Below are 22774 nucleotides of genomic sequence, written 5' to 3'. Positions count from 1 at the left end.
TGCTCCGAAAAGGCTTGGACAAATTGTATGAATATTTTGGAGCTATTATGAGTACAGAGTTTAATATTTTCCTTGTTTGACACATATTGAGTAAGCCATGGGGTATATTACTGCAATGTTTTGACGCTAGAGTGCAGCACCAGCGTCCAGCATACAGTAAACAAAAAGTTTTGTTCGACGTTTGACAATGTTTTAGTCAATATTTTGATATAAGTAACGTGTACAACATGTCGGATTATTGACTACTTATGTGCTAATAACTCATAGGTTTATGTAATAACTCATTAATAACTATAGGTTTTCCCATAGACTTAACAGAATCTGATGGCAAGTTTTGACAGCAGATTTTCAAAAAATATCCTCGATCATTGGATAAATTTTTATATTTGCATGTTTAACACACAGAATTAGCCGCTATAAGAATAAAAAAAAGGATCAAAATGTTTTATTCCAATTATCCCGGTATTGTTAGAGTCGTTTTATTTTCTCACTTTTTGCCATCAGATTCTGGTAGACCTATTTAATTATTCAATATTCATACCGCTAGATGACAAGTGGACTATCAAATTTTGCGCCATATAGTAGCTAGTGAAAGCGGCATTAAACTAATATCCAATTAACGTTTAACATACTCTGAATAAGTCGCGCCCACATACGTTTTTTTTAAATAAGGGGGCGAACGAGCAAACGGGTCACCTGATTCAAAGCAACTAGCATCGCCTATGGACACTCGCAACTTCGGAAGAGCTAAAGGTGTGGCCATTTAAAAATATCTGACAATTTGTGAATGCCTAATTAGTCAGCAGGCTGTCTCGTGTCTGTCTTGTTTAACCCTTTTTTATCCTCGTTTAAAAGCCTTAACGGTATTACGCGGAAAGTGACTTCGGATTTTGCTTTCAACTGGTGACAGATGGTGTATAAACTCGGCCATGTTTTGAATATGTTTTAGATAAGAAATAATAATGATCGGAGTATTCGTTTGGTGGCACATGGCACACTTTTTGACCGACTTAAAAGTGGTTCTCAGTTTGACCTGTATTTTGTTGATGTGCATTTTTCGAAAACCACTAGCTTTTAATCGGGGTTTTCATTAGTAAGTAGCAAATTTATCAAGACAGATTTATTTTAGTAAGCCCTGTACCTATAATAAGACTAATCAATCTTTATATTATACTCGATATGCCCTCAACAAGACATATTAATAATATTGACTTAAGACTAATGCTAAGTACTCACATACGGTTTTGCTACCGGCTATATCTTTTCTCAAATTAAACATCTGCTAAATTTCTATGTGACCAGCAACAAACTTGCGGGCAAATTGTATCTAAGAAGCAAATGCTGAAGACTTAAGATCTTGCTCGGCCCGACTGTGATGGAACTGGAAGTGATTTAATTATCTCAGTCTTAATGTGTAATTGTGGGCAGCTAATCAATTTAAGTGATCCTCAAACGACCATTAGCTGGTGGCGTGGGCATCAGCTTACCTCTTATCAAGAGATCTGCCCTGTCCAACCTTTGGCTTGGATCTGCCTTGTTTAGACCCTAATTTCTTGATTCGTTTTTCCATAATTGGTAGTAGAATTCTACTAATCTTATGAAAAGATATATCTCACAGAATTCGTAGTTTTAAATAGTACTTACGTAGCTGTTTTGAGTGTGGAAAAATTTTCGTGTGATCTCTAAATCCAAATGTATATATTTTTTTTATTTTAATAGTCAGGACAGTATGTAAAAAATCCTTGTTTACATTGTCTTTATTTCATTTGAAGACCTTTATTTATCTATTTGACTCTATTTAACTACAAGACATATTATTAAAAGCTTTTTTAAATACTCCGATGATTTTTTGCTGTTTTATAATACTTGGCGCCATGTTGCATGATGGCGGGTAAATGATGGGTTACGGAACAATAAAAGGCAGACCAGCTGACCTAATATTAAGTTCATGCAAAGCGTTGGACTATAAGCTTAAAAAAAGTTAGAGAAAAAAGACTCTATGGAGTTATTTTTCTATTTCTTTTTACTAATATAGTATACGCCCGGTAATCCGGATTTTAACGGGCGGTGTCGGATTATCGCATTTTTGGGATTTATATACATACATAATTTTATAGGATACTGCCTATTTTAATAAACTACAAAATATCATTTTCATTTTCTTTAAGAAACCTTAAATTTATGACACTTTCTAACAATCCCCCAAAAATTAATTATAAAATACTCTAAATTCTTCAGTTTTCATAGCAGACCAAGAATTCAGCTATCCAATAGTCTTTATCCGGTACACCATGTATTTAGTAGATTTTTACGCAATGCACGCCGGATGTTATCCAGTATTTTACTTGTCTATTTTGCACGCTCTGTTCAGTGCCTCGTAGTTTGTAGTAGTCCTTATATCGTTGGCAATAGAGTCCTGTTGGAGGTGACATAACTCTGAATGTATATTTGCTTCTTAGTTCTCACGATTGTGTACATAGTGTAAAAGTAAATAAACTGCCGATTGTAGTTACAGATCGAGTTTTAAAGCAAACGTATAATTTTGCCGACTTAAGTACCTACACTGAGTTACTGGAACTACTGCATCTTTAACCATATCTACTAATAATGTGTATTCTGACATTGTTTATTTATGTCAAAATAATGTCAAAAAAAAAATCGACTGATGAAATTCGGCATGAAGATAGATTGAGACTTGAGTCACTTTTTGAGTCGAGAAAAGACGTAGGTCCCCGTAATAACAGTTCCTTATAATATTAAATACTAGCTTTTGCCTGCAGCTTCATTCGCGTTTAGAAGTTTTATTATATACAATCTTTCATCCCCTATTTTATCCCCTTAGGGGTGGAATTTATCAAAATCCTTTCTTAAGGGGCGCCTACGTCATAGATGCTTTATGCACGCAAATTGCAAAGTCTCAGCCCGATCGGTTTAAAATTGACAAAGGTTTTAAAATTTTATACAAACTCTTGTCCCTTATTTTAACCCCTTGGGGGTAGAATTAATCAAAATCCTTTCTTAGCGGATGCCTACCGTCATAACATCTACCTGCATGCCAAAATTTCAGCCCGATCCGTCCAGTGGTTTGGGCTGTGCGTTGATAGATCGCTATGTCAGTCAGTAAGAATCAGTCACCTTTGAGTTATAAATTATACGAGCTTTTGCCCGCGGCTTCGCTCGCGTTAAGAAGTATTATTATATACAAACTTTCAACCCCTATTTTGACCCCTTGGGGGTAGAATTGATTAAAATCCTTTCTTAGTGGATGCCTATGTCATAGCATCTACCTACGTGCCAAATTTCAGCCCGATCCATCCAGTGGTTGGGGCTGTGCGTTGATAGATCACTATGTCAATCAGTCAGTCACCTTTGAGTTTTGTATACTCGTATATAGATATAGATATAGATTAAACATATTTATAGATATAAATTATACATATTATATTGTGGACTATGCAATCTTCCGGAGGCCCAATTCCCTACCCTTTTCCTTTCCCTACCCTCCCCTATTTCCTTCCGTACCCTCCCCTATTCCCTTCCCTACCCTCCCCTATTACCCCTTAGAAGGCCGGCAACGCAGCTGCAGCTCTTCTGATGCTGCGAGTGTCCATGGGCGACGGAAGTTGCTTTCCATCAGGTGACCCGTTTGCTCGTTTGCCCCCTTATTTCATAAAAAAAAAATCTTCACACCTGCCTGCGTAGCGTCACAGTCCCCGCAGTAACGTAGCGACTGCGGCGACTGTAAAAGACATCAACGCGCGCGAAATGAGTAGATATTATGGATTCTCCCTTTGATTTACACTCCTCTTCATGATCTTGTTCTTCGTCCTAGATTTTTTTAAGAGATTTTTAAAACGGAAACCTTAAAATTCGCTCGGTAATCCATCTTTAGTTCTATTTGTCGGACCTACAAAATCTTCTAATTTCTAAATTCGCAAGTAAACAAAGAATATAAATCCTGCATTCGATAGCGAGCATGGTCAATAAAAGTCTTGTTTTCTCTAATAAAATCGATATAGGTATGCTGTACTGTATTTAGACCGTAAACTTAACGATAATATCAACATGCGGCTAATTAAACTATGAAACAATGTTGTTATGGGCCACACACATCTTGCTGTGGGACGGATCTGATACGCAGGGCTGTCAAAATGTAATACAATTAGTTGCTATAGTATATTTTTAGCATGGTAGAATCATGGTTTGACAAAGAGTAAGACGTGAACTAGAAATACGGTTTCACAGAAAACCGACCGACATCGACATCACACACGGACCCCAAAAAATGATGGCTTATTTCTTGCGAGAATAATATTAAATGATGGGACACTAGATTATGCTAAAATTGTAAGTCGATCGTGTTGAGATTTTCTTTAGGTAAAAATTAATTTTGGAGTCAATAAAAATGCGATTGTCGTTATCAAACCAATTTAGACTAATTTTGATTGGTCTAAGTCTGAAATCAATTTAGAGTGGGCCAATAAAATTGCGTTCATACTTCAATATCAAATACTAAAACACCACCTATAAAGTGTGTCTGTCTGTCTGTCTGTTACCGCTTTACGCTTAAGCCGCTGAACCGACTTTGCTGAAATTTATGAGATATATATATAATACTTTGAGTCCCGGGAAAGGACAAAAAATACTTTTTATCCTAGAAAAATGTACGGTTCCGCGCGATAAACGAGTTTTGGCGCAACGGAGTTGCACTTCCGTACGAAGTTAGATCGCCAGTAGAGAATGCTAATGTTGGCAGCCCTGCGGATGTAATTAGGAGGAGCGGGCACGGTTGTGTAGCCGCCAATTAGGCAGTATTTACATGCGTCAGCCCGCGCTACATCACCCTGTCACATAACTCCTCGTGGTCCACTTTAGATAACGTTTTGATGGTTTCTTTGGCATTAGATAATTATATACTATGTAACCTATCGACTATGTTGAAATAATCTTACAATGAAACAGAGCTTTTAGTCAAATTTCATCTTATAATTTCGACAGCGGAATTAGAAATAAAAAGTGAATAGGATTTACTAAAATAAATAATGCAATAAAACTGTTTCGTTATTTTACATTTATTGCCTTATTTATTATTTTATTAGTATTTCGACAGTTCTAATATTGATGACACATCAGTCATCACACAACAGTTCTAGTATTGATGAGACATGACATCACACAACACAACTATATAACTTTTATTGATTGATATATTTATTGTTTTATAAACCAGCTGAAACAAAAGATCATTTTTGGATTTAATTTTTATTGTCTTTTTTTAAGACCATTAAAAAGGAGATCTCGGAGCTGAAGATATCGTGCGAATTTAATAGTTCTAGAGTGGAGGACTTAGAAAGTAAAGTACTCAATATTGAAAAACACATTTCTGAGTCGCAAAAAATTGAGTCTTCTTATACCAAAGACATTGAGCTGCTCAAGAGAGACAGTATCAACCGTGAGCAGTGGTCGCGCATGAATAATGTTGAGATTAAGGGAATTCCGGTCAAACCCAATGAAAACTTATTCACTTACATCGACTCGATTGCAAAAGTTGTGAACTATCCCCTACCCAAGACGCAAGTAAACTACATAGCTCGTGTTCCTTCACACGGCACAAAAGAGAAGTCCATCATTGTAAGCTTCATCAACCGGTACATCAAGGAGGAGTTCATCGCCGCTACACGAGCCCGGAAAAGAATAAGCATAAATGAGATAGGGATGGAAGAAAATGATCGATTTATATATGTCAACGACCACCTCGTTCCTGATATGAAGAAACTACTAACGCGAGTCAAAGAGATCTCCAAGCTCAAAGGATTGCGGTATGTATGGGTTAAATATTGTAAAATACATGTTCGTAAAAATGACAGATCACCCGTCTTTATCATCTCAAATGAAGCTGATTTAAACAAATTAGTGTAGTATGCCATTTGCTTTACTTATATTACTATGTAGCTAGTGTAGTTAGTTTAGATGTAAGTCTTTTTTTCTTTCAATATTGCTTTTATTGCTCTTATTATTCTCATTTTACCGCAGTCAAATATTACATTGCCTTTATATATATTAAGTTTTATACTTTACATTTGGTTATTGTCACATTCATAATATTTTTATATGCTTCACGCTTGCATGTTTTATCGAATCATAAGAAATGGTTGAGCACACCTGGATTTGCATTCGGCGTCTCGCTTCGTAATCGATCGTACGTCGTCGGATTGTCAGAACCGGTCATGATCTATAGATCGCTAACATACCTGTCTCGCTCGCACTCGTTGACGCTTATGGACGATTTAATTTGTAAGAATTTTTACATCCACCCGCTTTATTACTCTATGTCGAATTCACTTGTAAACAATTATAATTTCGCTACTAGTATTGTATTAATTGTACTGCTTATTGTGTTTACTATTTATCTTATATGCTTTTATATTGTGTTCAATTTTACACTCAGCAAATGGTACAAGGATTTGCATATTTTGTCTGATTATTTTATCATTATAAATACTATTTATGTTGCGGGTACATCAGTCTTAATATCAAAATTATTTTATAATGAATTCTACTTTTTTGAATACAAAAAAGGAATTATTTATAGTGATGTAACAGGAAATCAAAAGTTGCAACGCCATAATTGCTATTTATCGGTATACCCTGACGTCACTAACTTTGATTTTATTAAACCAGGAATGAAATATTTATTATACTTCTTTCATACTCATGCAGAAGCTTCGATAACTAATATAGCTTTATTTTCACTCTTTAAATCCTTTTTTTATATGTTGTTTGAAGTATCAAAGCACAGGTTTTTGCTTTGCAAGATTATTATTTATATAATTACGCCTGTCTATTTCAGAATAGCAATTTATTATTACGTGTTGGTCCTATGGCATACTCAAAGATTGCAAGAAGTTCATAATTATATTATAATTACGCCTGTCTATTTTAGAATAACAATTTATTATTACGCGTATGTCCTATGTTACGTTCAAAGTTTAAATAAATGTAATTATTGTAATGCTAATGATAAGATGTTTAGTTTTCTGCCTCTAAATATATTGTCTTGTGTTATGTATTCAATGAATACCCTAAATTTTTACTTTTTAATATTTCTCATAATAAGAACTGGACTATATTATTTCAATATGAATGTAATAATAACTATGCTTGATTTGAAACTGAGTATAGTATATTTTATTTTAACAAGGGCACATGACATAGTAGGTTGTATAACAATTAATTTTCCTTATTTATTTTGTTATACTTTATTACTAGTTTATTATTGTTTTTTGCATCATGACCTCTAAACTAAGCATATTTTACCAGAATGCGAGAGGCTTACGTTCCAAAACAGATATTTTTAAGAGAAATGTTTGCCTCAACTCGTACGATATTATATCTATTACGGAGACCTGGCTGTTAGAGGGTATAATGGACGAGGAATTGTTTGATAATAGGTATGTTGTTTGGCGGAGGGATAGAGATTACTCTCTAACCAAACAATCATTAGGGGGCGGTGTCCTATTAGCGGTTCGCCGGGAGTTTGAAGCTACGGGCCGTCCTGAATGGCATACCACAGCTGAGGACCTCTGGGTGTCCATAACTACTAGAGATAAATCTCTTGATACCATTCATTTGGGCGTTCTCTATCTATGCAATCAAAATGAAGGAAATAGTTGTAATGTTCAGCTTGAATCTTTTTCCAATAACCTTTTTAATATAATTAATAATTGTCCAAATGATACCTTTGTGATTTCAGGAGATTTCAACCTCCCGTTTATAGACTGGGATGATCAAGGGGGGCACCATATTATTCCAGGTAGATCACTCACTAGGAGCCACATTGATTTCCTTGATACCCTGGCCCAATGCGATCTCACACAACGCAGCCAGGTTCGCAATCACAACAACCGACTCTTGGATTTAGTTTTCACTAATTGTGAACTGACTGTTACTGCTTGCGAGGACCCATTGGTCCCAGATGACTTGCCGCACCACCGGTCTTTATGTATTGAGCTTACACAGGGTTTGGAAAGTAATCTGGAATCAAAAACCCGTGTAAAATATTTTTACAATCGTGGTAAGTTTGACCTAATTTGCTCTTCCTTAAATAAAGTGGACTGGTATGAATGCCTCAGTGTTAAGAGTTTGGATGATGCTGTAAAGTATTTTTATGATGTTATTTATGACCTCCGGAACACATATATACCACATAAAATTATCTCTCCGAACAGTTATCCACCGTGGTATGATTCGGCTCTTAAGAAAGTCTTAAGAGAGAAACGCAAATACCACCGTAAATTTAAACTATATGGGAATCACAGTGACTACATTACATTCTCTCTACTTAGGAGCAGAGCAAAATCATTGGAACGCGCGTGCTATGATTCTTATATACGTAACATGGAGAACTCTTTAGTCAGTAATCCCAAACTCTTCTGGAATTTTATTAAGGGCAACCGCAAAACCCCGTCCATGTTTCCTTCTACGATGCGCTACGAAGGGCAAGTAGCAAATGACGGCGAAAAAATTTGCAACTTGTTTGCAACTTACTTTCACGCAAACTTTCTGGATTCTCATACCACGCCTAGTGGCTCACATACCGAAGAGCACACTTTGCATCACAGCTCCGTAGGGGACGTAAGGATAGATCATGACGAATTATTAAGGCTGCTAAAGTCGGTTGACTTACATAAAGGTGCTGGGCCAGATGATATTCCACCTCTACTAATTGTTGAGTGCGCCTCTAGTTTGGTTATCCCCCTCGCCATACTTTTTTCGAGATCATTAAAGGAAGGATATGTGCCGAGTTTTTGGAAGACAGCGTTTATAACACCTGTTCATAAGGGAGGAGACAAGGGAAATATCCAGAACTACAGGCCGATTTCAAAACTTTGTATTTTCGCTAAACTCTTTGAAAGTATTGTGCATAAACAAGTTTTTTCTGCTCTTAAAGGCTGGTTTATACAAGAGCAGCATGGGTTTCTAAAAGGGCGCTCAACAACCTCTAATCTTCTTCTAACTTACGACCATGTCAGCTCGGGCATGGACTCAGGGGTTCAGGTGGATTTGATATTCACCGACTTTAGCAAAGCCTTCGATCGTATTGATCATTGTATCCTGCTCAAAAAGTTGGCTTATGCGGGTATACACGGAAACCTTCTTCGATGGTTCTCATCGTATATTTGTAATAGGTCCCAAGCCGTTGCTATTAATGGGTTCATTTCTAGGTGGATATTCGTACCTTCTGGTGTTCCTCAAGGCTCCCTGTTAGGACCTTTACTTTTTGCTATATTCGTCAATGATATTTCCTCCTGTTTTCGTCATTCTTATTTCTTTTTGTACGCCGATGACACAAAAATATTGAAAAATATAGCTTCGCTTAATGATTGTCACCTTTTACAAGAGGACTTAAATAGATTTAGTGACTACTGTGTACTTAATAAGTTGGATCTTAATGTATCTAAATGCTTTGTCGTCAACTTTAGTCGTAAACTAAATTTAATTAAATATAATTATGAACTTAAGAACAAGGTCCTCGATATCAAGAAATCTATAAGGGATCTTGGAGTTATTGTAGACTCAAAATTGATCTTTGATGAGCACATCGACTATATTATTAAAAAAGCCTCAAAAGCCCTGGGATTTGTCATAAGATCGTGTAAAAATTTTCAATCTGTCAAAGTAGTAAAAATACTATATTGTGCGTATGTTCGTAGTATTTTAGAGTATTGTTCGGAGTTGTGGAACCCTGCTTACAACATATATATCGATAGAATTGAGTCCATACAAAAACGGTTTCTCAGATTTATTCAATTTAAGTGCAACCATTTTCTTAATGATTATGATGCCAGGTGCAAAAAGTTTCATTTTCTCCCCTTGTACCACCGGAGACATATAGCTGACCTGACTTATTCATGTAAAGTTCTAAATAATAAAATAGATTCCCCAGATTTACTTAATAGATTTAATATTAATATTCCCCGTAGAAACGCTCGTCATTTTATGCCCCTTTATGTTACACCTTACAACACATACTACCGTAAAAATTCTTTTATACTTAGGTCTAGTTCACATTTTAACAGATTTTTAATTGCCCATCCACTTGAAGACATGTTCTCCCTAAAACCAAATAAAATTAGAAAGCTTATGACTGACACGTTCTTTAAGTAAAATAAATAAAATTTGTGTATTGAATTACTTTTATTGATTTTTTTTTTATCGTAAAAGTAAAATACTAAAGGATCGTACCATCTGCTGTGTGTTTAATTATGTTTAATTATGTATAATTTATTTTTATATTGAGTACTATTTGCTTCATTAGCTAACAATTTTTAATCTCTCAACCATTTCGTGTTATATAAAATTTAACAAATTTGGTAGTTTGCTTAAATAGTAATTTACATTTTAATTAATTTTAGATTACCTCAATTCATGTAAGTACTTATTAAGTAAGTAAGTGATTTGTATCTCGTCAGGACTTTATGTTTGAAATGTTAATTTTAGCTTAAATTTATTTCTTACCAGCGAAAACTTGTTATTGGCATATCGTTATATAATTTGTATCATTACCATTATAATTATGTGCTGTAAGTTTTCCCAATAAAATAAAATAAAATAAAATAAATAAATAAAATAGATATTATGTAAAAATGTACAGTTTCATTGCGTTAATCAAATTTCTATGTGACCAGCAACAAACTTGCGGGCAAATTGTATCTAAGAAGCAAATGCTGAAGACTTAAGATCTTGCTCGGCCCGACTGTGATGGAACTGGAAGTGATTTAATTATCTCAGTCTTAATGTGTAATTGTGGGCAGCTAATCAATTTAAGTGATCCTCAAACGACCATTAGCTGGTGGCGTGGGCATCAGCTTACCTCTTATCAAGAGATCTGCCCTGTCCAACCTTTGGCTTGGATCTGCCTTGTTTAGACCCTAATTTCTTGATTCGTTTTTCCATAATTGGTAGTAGAATTCTACTAATCTTATGAAAAGATATATCTCACAGAATTCGTAGTTTTAAATAGTACTTACGTAGCTGTTTTGAGTGTGGAAAAATTTTCGTGTGATCTCTAAATCCAAATGTATATATTTTTTTTATTTTAATAGTCAGGACAGTATGTAAAAAATCCTTGTTTACATTGTCTTTATTTCATTTGAAGACCTTTATTTATCTATTTGACTCTATTTAACTACAAGACATATTATTAAAAGCTTTTTTAAATACTCCGATGATTTTTTGCTGTTTTATAATACTTGGCGCCATGTTGCATGATGGCGGGTAAATGATGGGTTACGGAACAATAAAAGGCAGACCAGCTGACCTAATATTAAGTTCATGCAAAGCGTTGGACTATAAGCTTAAAAAAAGTTAGAGAAAAAAGACTCTATGGAGTTATTTTTCTATTTCTTTTTACTAATATAGTATACGCCCGGTAATCCGGATTTTAACGGGCGGTGTCGGATTATCGCATTTTTGGGATTTATATACATACATAATTTTATAGGATACTGCCTATTTTAATAAACTACAAAATATCATTTTCATTTTCTTTAAGAAACCTTAAATTTATGACACTTTCTAACAATCCCCCAAAAATTAATTATAAAATACTCTAAATTCTTCAGTTTTCATAGCAGACCAAGAATTCAGCTATCCAATAGTCTTTATCCGGTACACCATGTATTTAGTAGATTTTTACGCAATGCACGCCGGATGTTATCCAGTATTTTACTTGTCTATTTTGCACGCTCTGTTCAGTGCCTCGTAGTTTGTAGTAGTCCTTATATCGTTGGCAATAGAGTCCTGTTGGAGGTGACATAACTCTGAATGTATATTTGCTTCTTAGTTCTCACGATTGTGTACATAGTGTAAAAGTAAATAAACTGCCGATTGTAGTTACAGATCGAGTTTTAAAGCAAACGTATAATTTTGCCGACTTAAGTACCTACACTGAGTTACTGGAACTACTGCATCTTTAACCATATCTACTAATAATGTGTATTCTGACATTGTTTATTTATGTCAAAATAATGTCAAAAAAAAAATCGACTGATGAAATTCGGCATGAAGATAGATTGAGACTTGAGTCACTTTTTGAGTCGAGAAAAGACGTAGGTCCCCGTAATAACAGTTCCTTATAATATTAAATACTAGCTTTTGCCTGCAGCTTCATTCGCGTTTAGAAGTTTTATTATATACAATCTTTCATCCCCTATTTTATCCCCTTAGGGGTGGAATTTATCAAAATCCTTTCTTAAGGGGCGCCTACGTCATAGATGCTTTATGCACGCAAATTGCAAAGTCTCAGCCCGATCGGTTTAAAATTGACAAAGGTTTTAAAATTTTATACAAACTCTTGTCCCTTATTTTAACCCCTTGGGGGTAGAATTAATCAAAATCCTTTCTTAGCGGATGCCTACCGTCATAACATCTACCTGCATGCCAAAATTTCAGCCCGATCCGTCCAGTGGTTTGGGCTGTGCGTTGATAGATCGCTATGTCAGTCAGTAAGAATCAGTCACCTTTGAGTTATAAATTATACGAGCTTTTGCCCGCGGCTTCGCTCGCGTTAAGAAGTATTATTATATACAAACTTTCAACCCCTATTTTGACCCCTTGGGGGTAGAATTGATTAAAATCCTTTCTTAGTGGATGCCTATGTCATAGCATCTACCTACGTGCCAAATTTCAGCCCGATCCATCCAGTGGTTGGGGCTGTGCGTTGATAGATCACTATGTCAATCAGTCAGTCACCTTTGAGTTTTGTATACTCGTATATAGATATAGATATAGATTAAACATATTTATAGATATAAATTATACATATTATATTGTGGACTATGCAATCTTCCGGAGGCCCAATTCCCTACCCTTTTCCTTTCCCTACCCTCCCCTATTTCCTTCCGTACCCTCCCCTATTCCCTTCCCTACCCTCCCCTATTACCCCTTAGAAGGCCGGCAACGCAGCTGCAGCTCTTCTGATGCTGCGAGTGTCCATGGGCGACGGAAGTTGCTTTCCATCAGGTGACCCGTTTGCTCGTTTGCCCCCTTATTTCATAAAAAAAAAATCTTCACACCTGCCTGCGTAGCGTCACAGTCCCCGCAGTAACGTAGCGACTGCGGCGACTGTAAAAGACATCAACGCGCGCGAAATGAGTAGATATTATGGATTCTCCCTTTGATTTACACTCCTCTTCATGATCTTGTTCTTCGTCCTAGATTTTTTTAAGAGATTTTTAAAACGGAAACCTTAAAATTCGCTCGGTAATCCATCTTTAGTTCTATTTGTCGGACCTACAAAATCTTCTAATTTCTAAATTCGCAAGTAAACAAAGAATATAAATCCTGCATTCGATAGCGAGCATGGTCAATAAAAGTCTTGTTTTCTCTAATAAAATCGATATAGGTATGCTGTACTGTATTTAGACCGTAAACTTAACGATAATATCAACATGCGGCTAATTAAACTATGAAACAATGTTGTTATGGGCCACACACATCTTGCTGTGGGACGGATCTGATACGCAGGGCTGTCAAAATGTAATACAATTAGTTGCTATAGTATATTTTTAGCATGGTAGAATCATGGTTTGACAAAGAGTAAGACGTGAACTAGAAATACGGTTTCACAGAAAACCGACCGACATCGACATCACACACGGACCCCAAAAAATGATGGCTTATTTCTTGCGAGAATAATATTAAATGATGGGACACTAGATTATGCTAAAATTGTAAGTCGATCGTGTTGAGATTTTCTTTAGGTAAAAATTAATTTTGGAGTCAATAAAAATGCGATTGTCGTTATCAAACCAATTTAGACTAATTTTGATTGGTCTAAGTCTGAAATCAATTTAGAGTGGGCCAATAAAATTGCGTTCATACTTCAATATCAAATACTAAAACACCACCTATAAAGTGTGTCTGTCTGTCTGTCTGTTACCGCTTTACGCTTAAGCCGCTGAACCGACTTTGCTGAAATTTATGAGATATATATATAATACTTTGAGTCCCGGGAAAGGACAAAAAATACTTTTTATCCTAGAAAAATGTACGGTTCCGCGCGATAAACGAGTTTTGGCGCAACGGAGTTGCACTTCCGTACGAAGTTAGATCGCCAGTAGAGAATGCTAATGTTGGCAGCCCTGCGGATGTAATTAGGAGGAGCGGGCACGGTTGTGTAGCCGCCAATTAGGCAGTATTTACATGCGTCAGCCCGCGCTACATCACCCTGTCACATAACTCCTCGTGGTCCACTTTAGATAACGTTTTGATGGTTTCTTTGGCATTAGATAATTATATACTATGTAACCTATCGACTATGTTGAAATAATCTTACAATGAAACAGAGCTTTTAGTCAAATTTCATCTTATAATTTCGACAGCGGAATTAGAAATAAAAAGTGAATAGGATTTACTAAAATAAATAATGCAATAAAACTGTTTCGTTATTTTACATTTATTGCCTTATTTATTATTTTATTAGTATTTCGACAGTTCTAATATTGATGACACATCAGTCATCACACAACAGTTCTAGTATTGATGAGACATGACATCACACAACACAACTATATAACTTTTATTGATTGATATATTTATTGTTTTATAAACCAGCTGAAACAAAAGATCATTTTTGGATTTAATTTTTATTGTCTTTTTTTATAAAAATATTTTTTATCTGACGATGCGAGGAACATGCTGCGAAGAATGCTAGTTTTGTTATTCAAGGCTGACTTTATTTTAAGCTAGACAGGTAATTAAAAAAAAACCTTTATCTTTGCGAAATCGGCAAGTTCGCTTCGGCGCCACAAAACTATTAATTACCTCTGGTATGTGTGGCATGTCTAATCTATGAAACTATCGATTAAAATATTTCACATTTTATTGAGAAGCACTTATCCGGGACAAGAGATTCTTATCTTTTACAAGTCGCAACGATGTTTAAAAGTATCACTAAAATAAGACGGTGAAATTTTGGCGCGTGGCTTAAATTGGAATTTAGAACGAATGCCGCCATCTTGAAAACTAATTGAGAAAAAAATATACCCTTACCCTCGTATCAATGTTACCCAAGTGCCTTTTTGCATGTGATGAAGACTAACAGTCACTGGTGTAATTTTGAGTACTGCTTCGAAGTTCGAATCCATGCTACAATGAAAATGTTGTTCAAAGGCATTTAGATTAAAATGACAAAATAATAATCTATATTTATTATTGATATAAAAGTTAATTTTAAATTTCGTTATTCTTGCTAAAACTAGAAAATACGGTATTTAAAGCAATTCGGCCAATTTTAGCGTTGAAATATGAATTGAAGTCCAGGGAAGGTTTACCGCGGACCCATTGTGTGCGGATCAAGCATCTTCGAAGATGAACTTCATTAAAATTTTCGCTCTAGACTTACTGATAAGTGATAAACATCTCCAGGATTTAATAACAATAGATTGCACCTTCACACCAAACAAGCAACAAAAATTATCGCTTTTCTCATAAAATATATTTTTTTACAAAATGTGTGGACCGCGAAGGTCATTTCATTTCCTAAAATGGACCCCGAGCGAAACTAGTTGGTGGCCCCTGGTTTATGGGATTTAGGAGGGAAGTCATATAAAGTTTACCGGGTCATCTAGTAATATGATAAATGGTAATATACCTTTCCCACTTGTCTGTCAAGTGTTAACCTTTAAATAACCAGGCTCCTGCTCTGTATTGTGTAAGCCGTAAGGAGACACTTACGCCGTCTATCGCTCTCTGTTATGACACTTACAATGAGAAGTGGTCAAGACAAATCGCTTTAGAAGTCGGAAGGTTTTTATGTTCATTGTTTACAACATAATGGGGGCATAATGTACAATGCTTTCGCTGTCATTGTCGGTGATAAATTAGTTTGGGAACTTTCATGCGTGATGCGGAAACGCTTCGTTGTTAGTTTTTGTTAGTCTACCCGCAGACTTACAATTTCAAGTTGGCTGACTATCGTACAAACCAAAGATTCAAAGATTCAAAGACTTTATTAGCATCCAAGCAAGACACAGAAATAGATGTGACAGATGACGTCACAAGAGCGAATTTCGAATCGTTTCCGCGCGTACGGGTATTCCCATCACTAAAGCGCTCTTGTGACGTCACAGTAGGTATGAAAAAAGTGACACGCGTGTTCATACAAATTGGAGCGACAATCTTGATCTATTTCTGTGGTTTGTACGATAGTCGGCCAACTTGAAATTGTATATCTGCGGGGACCCTTATCAAGATAGAAGAGCCATGTCGCTCCAATTTGTATGAACACGAGCGTGACACTTTTTTCATACCTACTGTGACGTCACAAGAGCGAATTTCGAATCGATATCGCGCGTACGGGTATTCCCATCACTAAAGCGCTATATGGCGCTTCTGAGAATGAGAAAACACGTGGCATACCTACCTTTTTAAAAACAAATCATAAAAAATGTTTAATTTCATAACTTTTATTTGAAAGATGTTTTCCAGTGTAAGATAGCCCTTATATCGGGGAAGGCTATAGGCCCTATAGCCTTCCTCGATATATTATAAAGTGTGTTTAGACACTTAGCGTGTTAAAATATACCCTATAGTATAGGGTATATTTTATCACACTAAGTGTCTAAACGCACTAGGCCGAAGTTACGCGGCGGAAATTCCGCATGATTACGCCCGCAATGTATTTTAGAAGGATCATAGGCAATTTTTTGTGGACTAATTTGTCTGTAAAATATCTAATTTACGCCGGAGAAGCCGCGCGGGACGTCTAGTTATTTATAAAGCTAAAGTTATTCGCCATAATAAATATGATGCCCATTGTAACTATTCCACGCGAACGAAGTCGCGGGCACAGCTAGTAAAAACATAAATTCGGCACTGCGTAAATTACAGTTTGTGTGTTTAGAAAGTTTCTTACTTCAGGAAAAGGAATAATTGGGCTATAATATTATGTAGTCAAATAGTGAAGGAAATTCGACCAAAAAATATCAAAGCCAAATCTTTAGCGACTTTTTTAGTTAAAGAAGAAATTTTGAATTCAGTGTAATAGCTCGTTTATAATTTAAGTGTTATGTGTATATTGTTACTTAAGTACTTATGTGATTAAAATTTTAAAGAATTACATATTACATACTTGAAAGCTTGTCGTACACCGCAGTCCGCATTATGTGTGAAGGGGACCTTATATATTTAATCTTCCGCAGCAATAGTTCAAAATTTATAATAAAGAAAATGATTACCGTTAATTGAATTTAACATCACAATGTTATGATTAACAATAGACGTGAACTATAATGACTATTGTCAGAATCAGAACCTTTCATTAGAAAAGCACTCAGGAACTTTATCTTTTAGTGCTAGAGTTTTAACTCTTATAGTTTAAATTATATGTGGTTATTACCTGCGCGGTAACTAACATAAATAACTTTATATTAGTCAGCAATATAATAATATGAATATTTGTTTGCGGCTTTATTGTCTATGTCCTTTATCAAGTTTAGTATGTGGCCTGGCTTTGCTTGAATTATTTCTGTAAAAATGTTGACCAACGTATTCTTTTAAGGATAAAATTAACTAAAGCCATCACTTGAAATCAATCTTTATGAATTTTCAGCAGCCTACCACAATGTGGCGAAACGTTTTGTAATTATCTTGTCCGTGGGAGAGCCATGCTTCGGAACGAATGGGCCGGCTCGACTGGAGAAATACCACGGCCTCACAGAAAACCGGCGTGAAACAGCGCTTGCGCTGTGTTTCGCCGAGTGAGTGAGTTTACCGGAGGCCCAATCCCCTACCCCCTAGAAATGCCGCAGTTGAAAAACAATTTGTTACCCCAGGAGGGTACCAACTGCGTTGGAGAATCCCTCTCTGGACGTCCATGCTCAGGAACTCCTGGAACTGAACGTGGACGTCCAGGCTGCCCCTCGTATTCTGGGGAGGGCAAAATTGCGCTCCAATCTGCTTGGGGCAAGAGCAAACATACAAAGGCACCCCCCTCGATATTAAACATGGACTTTTGTAATATCAGGGGATTACACTCCAACCTTAATGCCGTCCATTACCACCTTGAGACGGCAAAGCCGGCTTTGCTCTTTTTAACCGAGACGCAGATATCATCTCCGAGTGACACATCATACCTTTCCAACCCAGGGTATCACCTCGAGCACTCCTTTCTACCCAAAGCTGGAGTGTGTGTGTATATCAGAGATGATATCAGCTCTCGCCGCCTCAGCAATCTTGAGGTCGTGGACCTATCAAACTTATGGCTCCGCATAGATTGCGACGACCACCCTCGTGTCTATGCGTGCCTATATAGGTCCCACAGTGGTGACCCCGAGACGGACCGACTCTTGGAGCACCTGCAAGCTGCTTCAAATTTTGTGCAGCAGCAGATCCCATCCGCAGATATCATAATACTTGGCGACTTTAATGCCCACCACGCTGACTGGCTCAATTCCAGTAAAACTGATCATGCGGGGAGATCTGTCTGCAACTTTGTCCTTGCGAACGAATTGACACAACTGGTTACTACGCCTACGCGAATCCCAAAAACCGCCGACCATACCGCGATGCACGAGATTCATGTCGGATATTCGGTTTCATCAGCGCTCAGTGCGAAAAGCCCTCTGTTCCCTTGATATCCAAAAGTGTAGTGTAGTGTGTGTGAAAATGTCGAGTGGGCCTGACGGAATCCCGCCTATTGTGTTGAAAAAGTGTGCTCCAGAGTTGGCTCCGGTCTTGACGCGTCTTTTTCGGCTCTCCTATTCCACTGGCATCGTCCCGGCTTCCTGGAAGACAGCCTTGGTGCACCCGATCCCCAGAAAAGGTGACCGCTCATGATCCTTCCAACGTGATCCTTCCAACTACAGACCAATCGCTATAACCTCTCTCTTCTCGAAAATAATGGAATCCATTATCAATAGCCAGCTTCTTCGATACTTGGACGGCCAGGGATTGCTAAGCGACAAACAGTACGGGTTCCGTAAGGGTCGCTCGGCTGGTGATCTCTTGGCATACCTGACTCATCGTTGGGCTCAGGCAATTGAGTCGAAGGGAGAGGCATTGGCTGTTAGTTTGGATATTGCGAAGGTCTTTGATCGGGTTTGGCATAAAGCGCTGCTATCAAAGCTTCCATCATACGGGCTGCCCGAGAAATTATGTAAGTGGGTCACTAGTTTCTTAGCAGACAGAAGCATAAAGGTCGTAGTTGACGGCGAATGCTCGGAAACTCAGTCTGTTAATGCTGGTGTCCCTCAGGGCTGTGTACTATCGCCTACTCTATTCATACTGCATATCAATGACATGTTACAAACCAATGGCATTCATTGCTATGAGGATGATAGTACAAGTGATGCTGTATATACCGGCTCCCCTAATATTTCTCGGCAAAATGACATTGAGAGTCGAAACGAACTTGTGTCTAAGGTGGAGAATTCATTGGAGAAGGTCTCTGAATGGGGTAGACGTAACTTAGTCCAATTCAACCCCACCAAGACACAAGTCTGCGCGTTCACCACTAAAAAGTCACCAATGGTCGTTTATCCTCGTTTCGAGGGCACATATTTAACCATCTCCCCTAGCATTGAGATACTTGGCGTCAACATATCGAGCGAAGTCCAGTTCCGATATCATCTTGAGGGTAAGGCCAAATTAGCCTCGAAGAAGCTTGGTGTTCTTAACAGAGCGAGACAGTACTTCAGTTCGGACCAACGCCTACAACTCTACAAGGCGCAGGTTCGGCCTCATATGGAATATTGTTCTCATCTCTGGGCAGGGGCGCCAAAATACCAACTGCTCCCTCTGGATCGTATCCAACGAAGGGCTGCTCGAATTGTTGACTGCCATAGTGTTTCAAACAGCTTGGACCCCCTGGAATTACGCCGAGATGTAGCTTCACTCTGCATCCTCTATCGGTTGTATCACGGGGAGTGCTCTGAGGAATTGTTCGGAATCATACCACCTGCAACTTTTCGCTATCGTCCCACGCGAAAAACATACCATCCTCATCACCTTGATGAGTGGCAGTCTTCCACAGTGCGTTTTTCGCGTAACTTTCTGCCGCGCACTCTAAAACTCTGGAATGAACTGTCACCAGCAGTATTTCCGGACCGATACGACCTGCAAACCTTCAAGAAAAGAGCGTATTCCCTCTTAAAAGGCCGGCAACGCACCTGCAGCTCTTCTGATGTTGCGAGTGTCCACGGGCGACGGTAGTTGCTTACCATCAGGTGACCCATTTGCTCGTTTGCCCCCTTATTTAAAAAAAAAATCCAAAAAGAAGGAGAAGAAGAAGCCATTTCACCGGACGCCCAGTGTTCACAGGGGTCCAATCACTCACTTATACTTTTTGTATTTCGAATATCGAAGTAGCATACCCACACCTGAGCTGTTGACACAATTGTAGCTCTTATGCACACGTATTAATGGTTGTAATCGCGTGGTATATATGCTCGTGAAAGCCCGCCTCGGGCTTTAGAGCACTGTGCCACCTTATGAAGGTCATCCAGCGAAAGTTGATGGTATAATATAATTGTCATCGGTCAAGTGTTGGCGATAGCAGATAAGTAAACAATATGGAATGTTCTTATCACGGCGAAAGTTTGTATACATTGATGTTTACTAAGTAGTTATAGGCATGAGAAAAGTCAAAAGATATAGTCTGTCAAAAAAGTGAAGATACTAAAAAGTGGGAACATCGTAATGTCATCCCTTTCAAATCAATCTAAGAATAAAGGGTCTATAGACACTACGATATTGCCACTTTTTAATTTCTTTACTTTTTTGACAGACTTTTTTGAAAAAACTTCGATAGCGCGATTTAGAACCGTGCGCCGTTTGACTTACCGAACTGAAACTTACGTACGAAGGGACTGACATCAGTGTTTACTCTAAAAAAGTCCCATAATAAAAAGATAATAGTTACATACAGGACATATTACTTACATGATATCAGTGCCGTAAAAAGCCTTTTTTGCGCCCTGTGCGAGTGCGCCCTTGTTTTTTTTAGATAAGTATTATAGGTACCCAGAGCAATCATGCTATGTACCTATAGGCCTATTTTATTTCATTCTGGGTGATAAAATAAAACATGGTGTTGACTGTTGGTAGACCAATTATTATAATATACAAAAAGTTTGGAAAACATAATTTTTTTTAAAGAACTGATATGGGCAAATAAGCAGGCGAGCCGTCTGATATCAAGTAGGCCTTTCGCCTGTTATATCACCCACACTGTGCAGCACTATGGGGCGCAGTGGGAACTTATCGGGAGCAAAACAAAAAAATAATAGTCCTGCCGGGTCTGACGATTTTTGCGCCCCCCCAGAGTCTACGCCCTGTGCCTGGGCACCGGTGGCACCGCCCTATTTACGACACTGCATGATATACCTAACTCACAAAGTAAATCACAAGGTTCAAGAATGAAGAAAATTCAAGAATACCTTATGAAATAAACCAAAATACGTAGAGTATTACCATGGGCGTACCCAGGTTCTGGGCCGGGGGGGGCAAATTACCCAGGTTCTGGTGCCAGGGGGGGGCAAATCACCCAGGTTCTGGGCCAGGGGGGGGCAAATCAGATTTTTCATAAGCTAGGTGTTTATAAAGAATAAAAAATTTATAATTTTTAGTTGTAAAAATATTGTATTGCAAACAAATGGCAAAAATTCGTTCTTAATTTTTAATTTTTATAGATAAAAGTACTAGATAATATACTTAGTAGCCCCCCCCTCGGTACGCCCATGTGTATTACTAGAAAGTATACAAGAGCGTTTAGCGCAGACGGTAGGATAGAGCTACAAAAACGTGAAAGTCGTTTGAATTTAGAACAATTGGCTTTATTGATTAATTTACGACCAATGCGGGCTCTTCTTAATGTAATTTAATTTGTCTTTATCGTTTTGGATGAATTGGCTATATTTAACAAACGAAGAAAGAATCTATGGCTTTTTGTATAAAATCTATGTTATTAATATGTATAACCAATTAATTGACAACAGGTTAGAATTAAATTAAGTTGGTGCATAAAATCAAAGAGAATATAATCACTATGCACAAAATATCACACCAAAACCCAAAAGATTGTGTAAGTATAGTTTAGTCATATTGCAATAGATACCCTTACATTATCTTTCTGGTTTTGACAGCGGAATTAGAAAGAAAATGTATGGGAGTTGACATAACGCGTCGCTAAGTGATACGGCGGCGCTTGCACTTATGTCACGGCGATACTTATATTATGTCAAATTCCATACATCCAATGCAATCTTAGTATCACGTGATACTTCCACATTCTTTACTGTCTTAGAACAGAAAAAGCCTGCAGTTTCTGATGATGATGATGAACATGACTGTGACCTTTCCCCCGCAAAAACGCGCCGACATTCTGAATACCGCAGCCGAAGCAAAAAGTACAACAATAAGATTGTTCCCCGCATAACATGCAACTTTTTTACAACTCGTATTATATTGTAATGTCAAAGAAAGTAGTATTAATATGTAGTGACTAGTGAGGCTTGAGACTTTATGTAGGAAGAAAATTTGTTTATTCGTATTATAATATTATGGTCTACGGTCTACCATAGAGCAGATTTTTTACTACCTACTAGGAGTACTAGGTTTAAAGATGACCCGGTGAACTTCGTATCATTTTTATCCTAATATAAACCTTCCCTCGACTTCCACAAACATTTTAAGATTAAAATTAGTCAAATCGGTTCAGCCGTTCTCGAGTATTATCGAGACAAACAAAAATTATAATTAATTTTTACGGTTT

General features: G+C 37.3%; 1 protein-coding gene across 1 annotated transcript in view; it reads left to right on the top strand.

Annotated features, from left to right (window-relative positions):
- Window positions 1-22774, top strand: part of LOC121733621 (leucine zipper putative tumor suppressor 2 homolog) — a 116195-nt gene that overhangs the window by 13583 nt on the left and 79838 nt on the right. The gene's annotated exons all lie outside the window — the stretch shown is intronic.

This window comes from Aricia agestis, chromosome 14, assembly GCF_905147365.1.
Source record: "Aricia agestis chromosome 14, ilAriAges1.1, whole genome shotgun sequence".
Taxonomy (NCBI): Eukaryota; Metazoa; Arthropoda; class Insecta; order Lepidoptera; family Lycaenidae; genus Aricia; species Aricia agestis.
The sequence above is the reverse complement of the archived record's forward strand: the minus strand, read 5'-3'. Positions and strand labels throughout refer to the sequence as shown.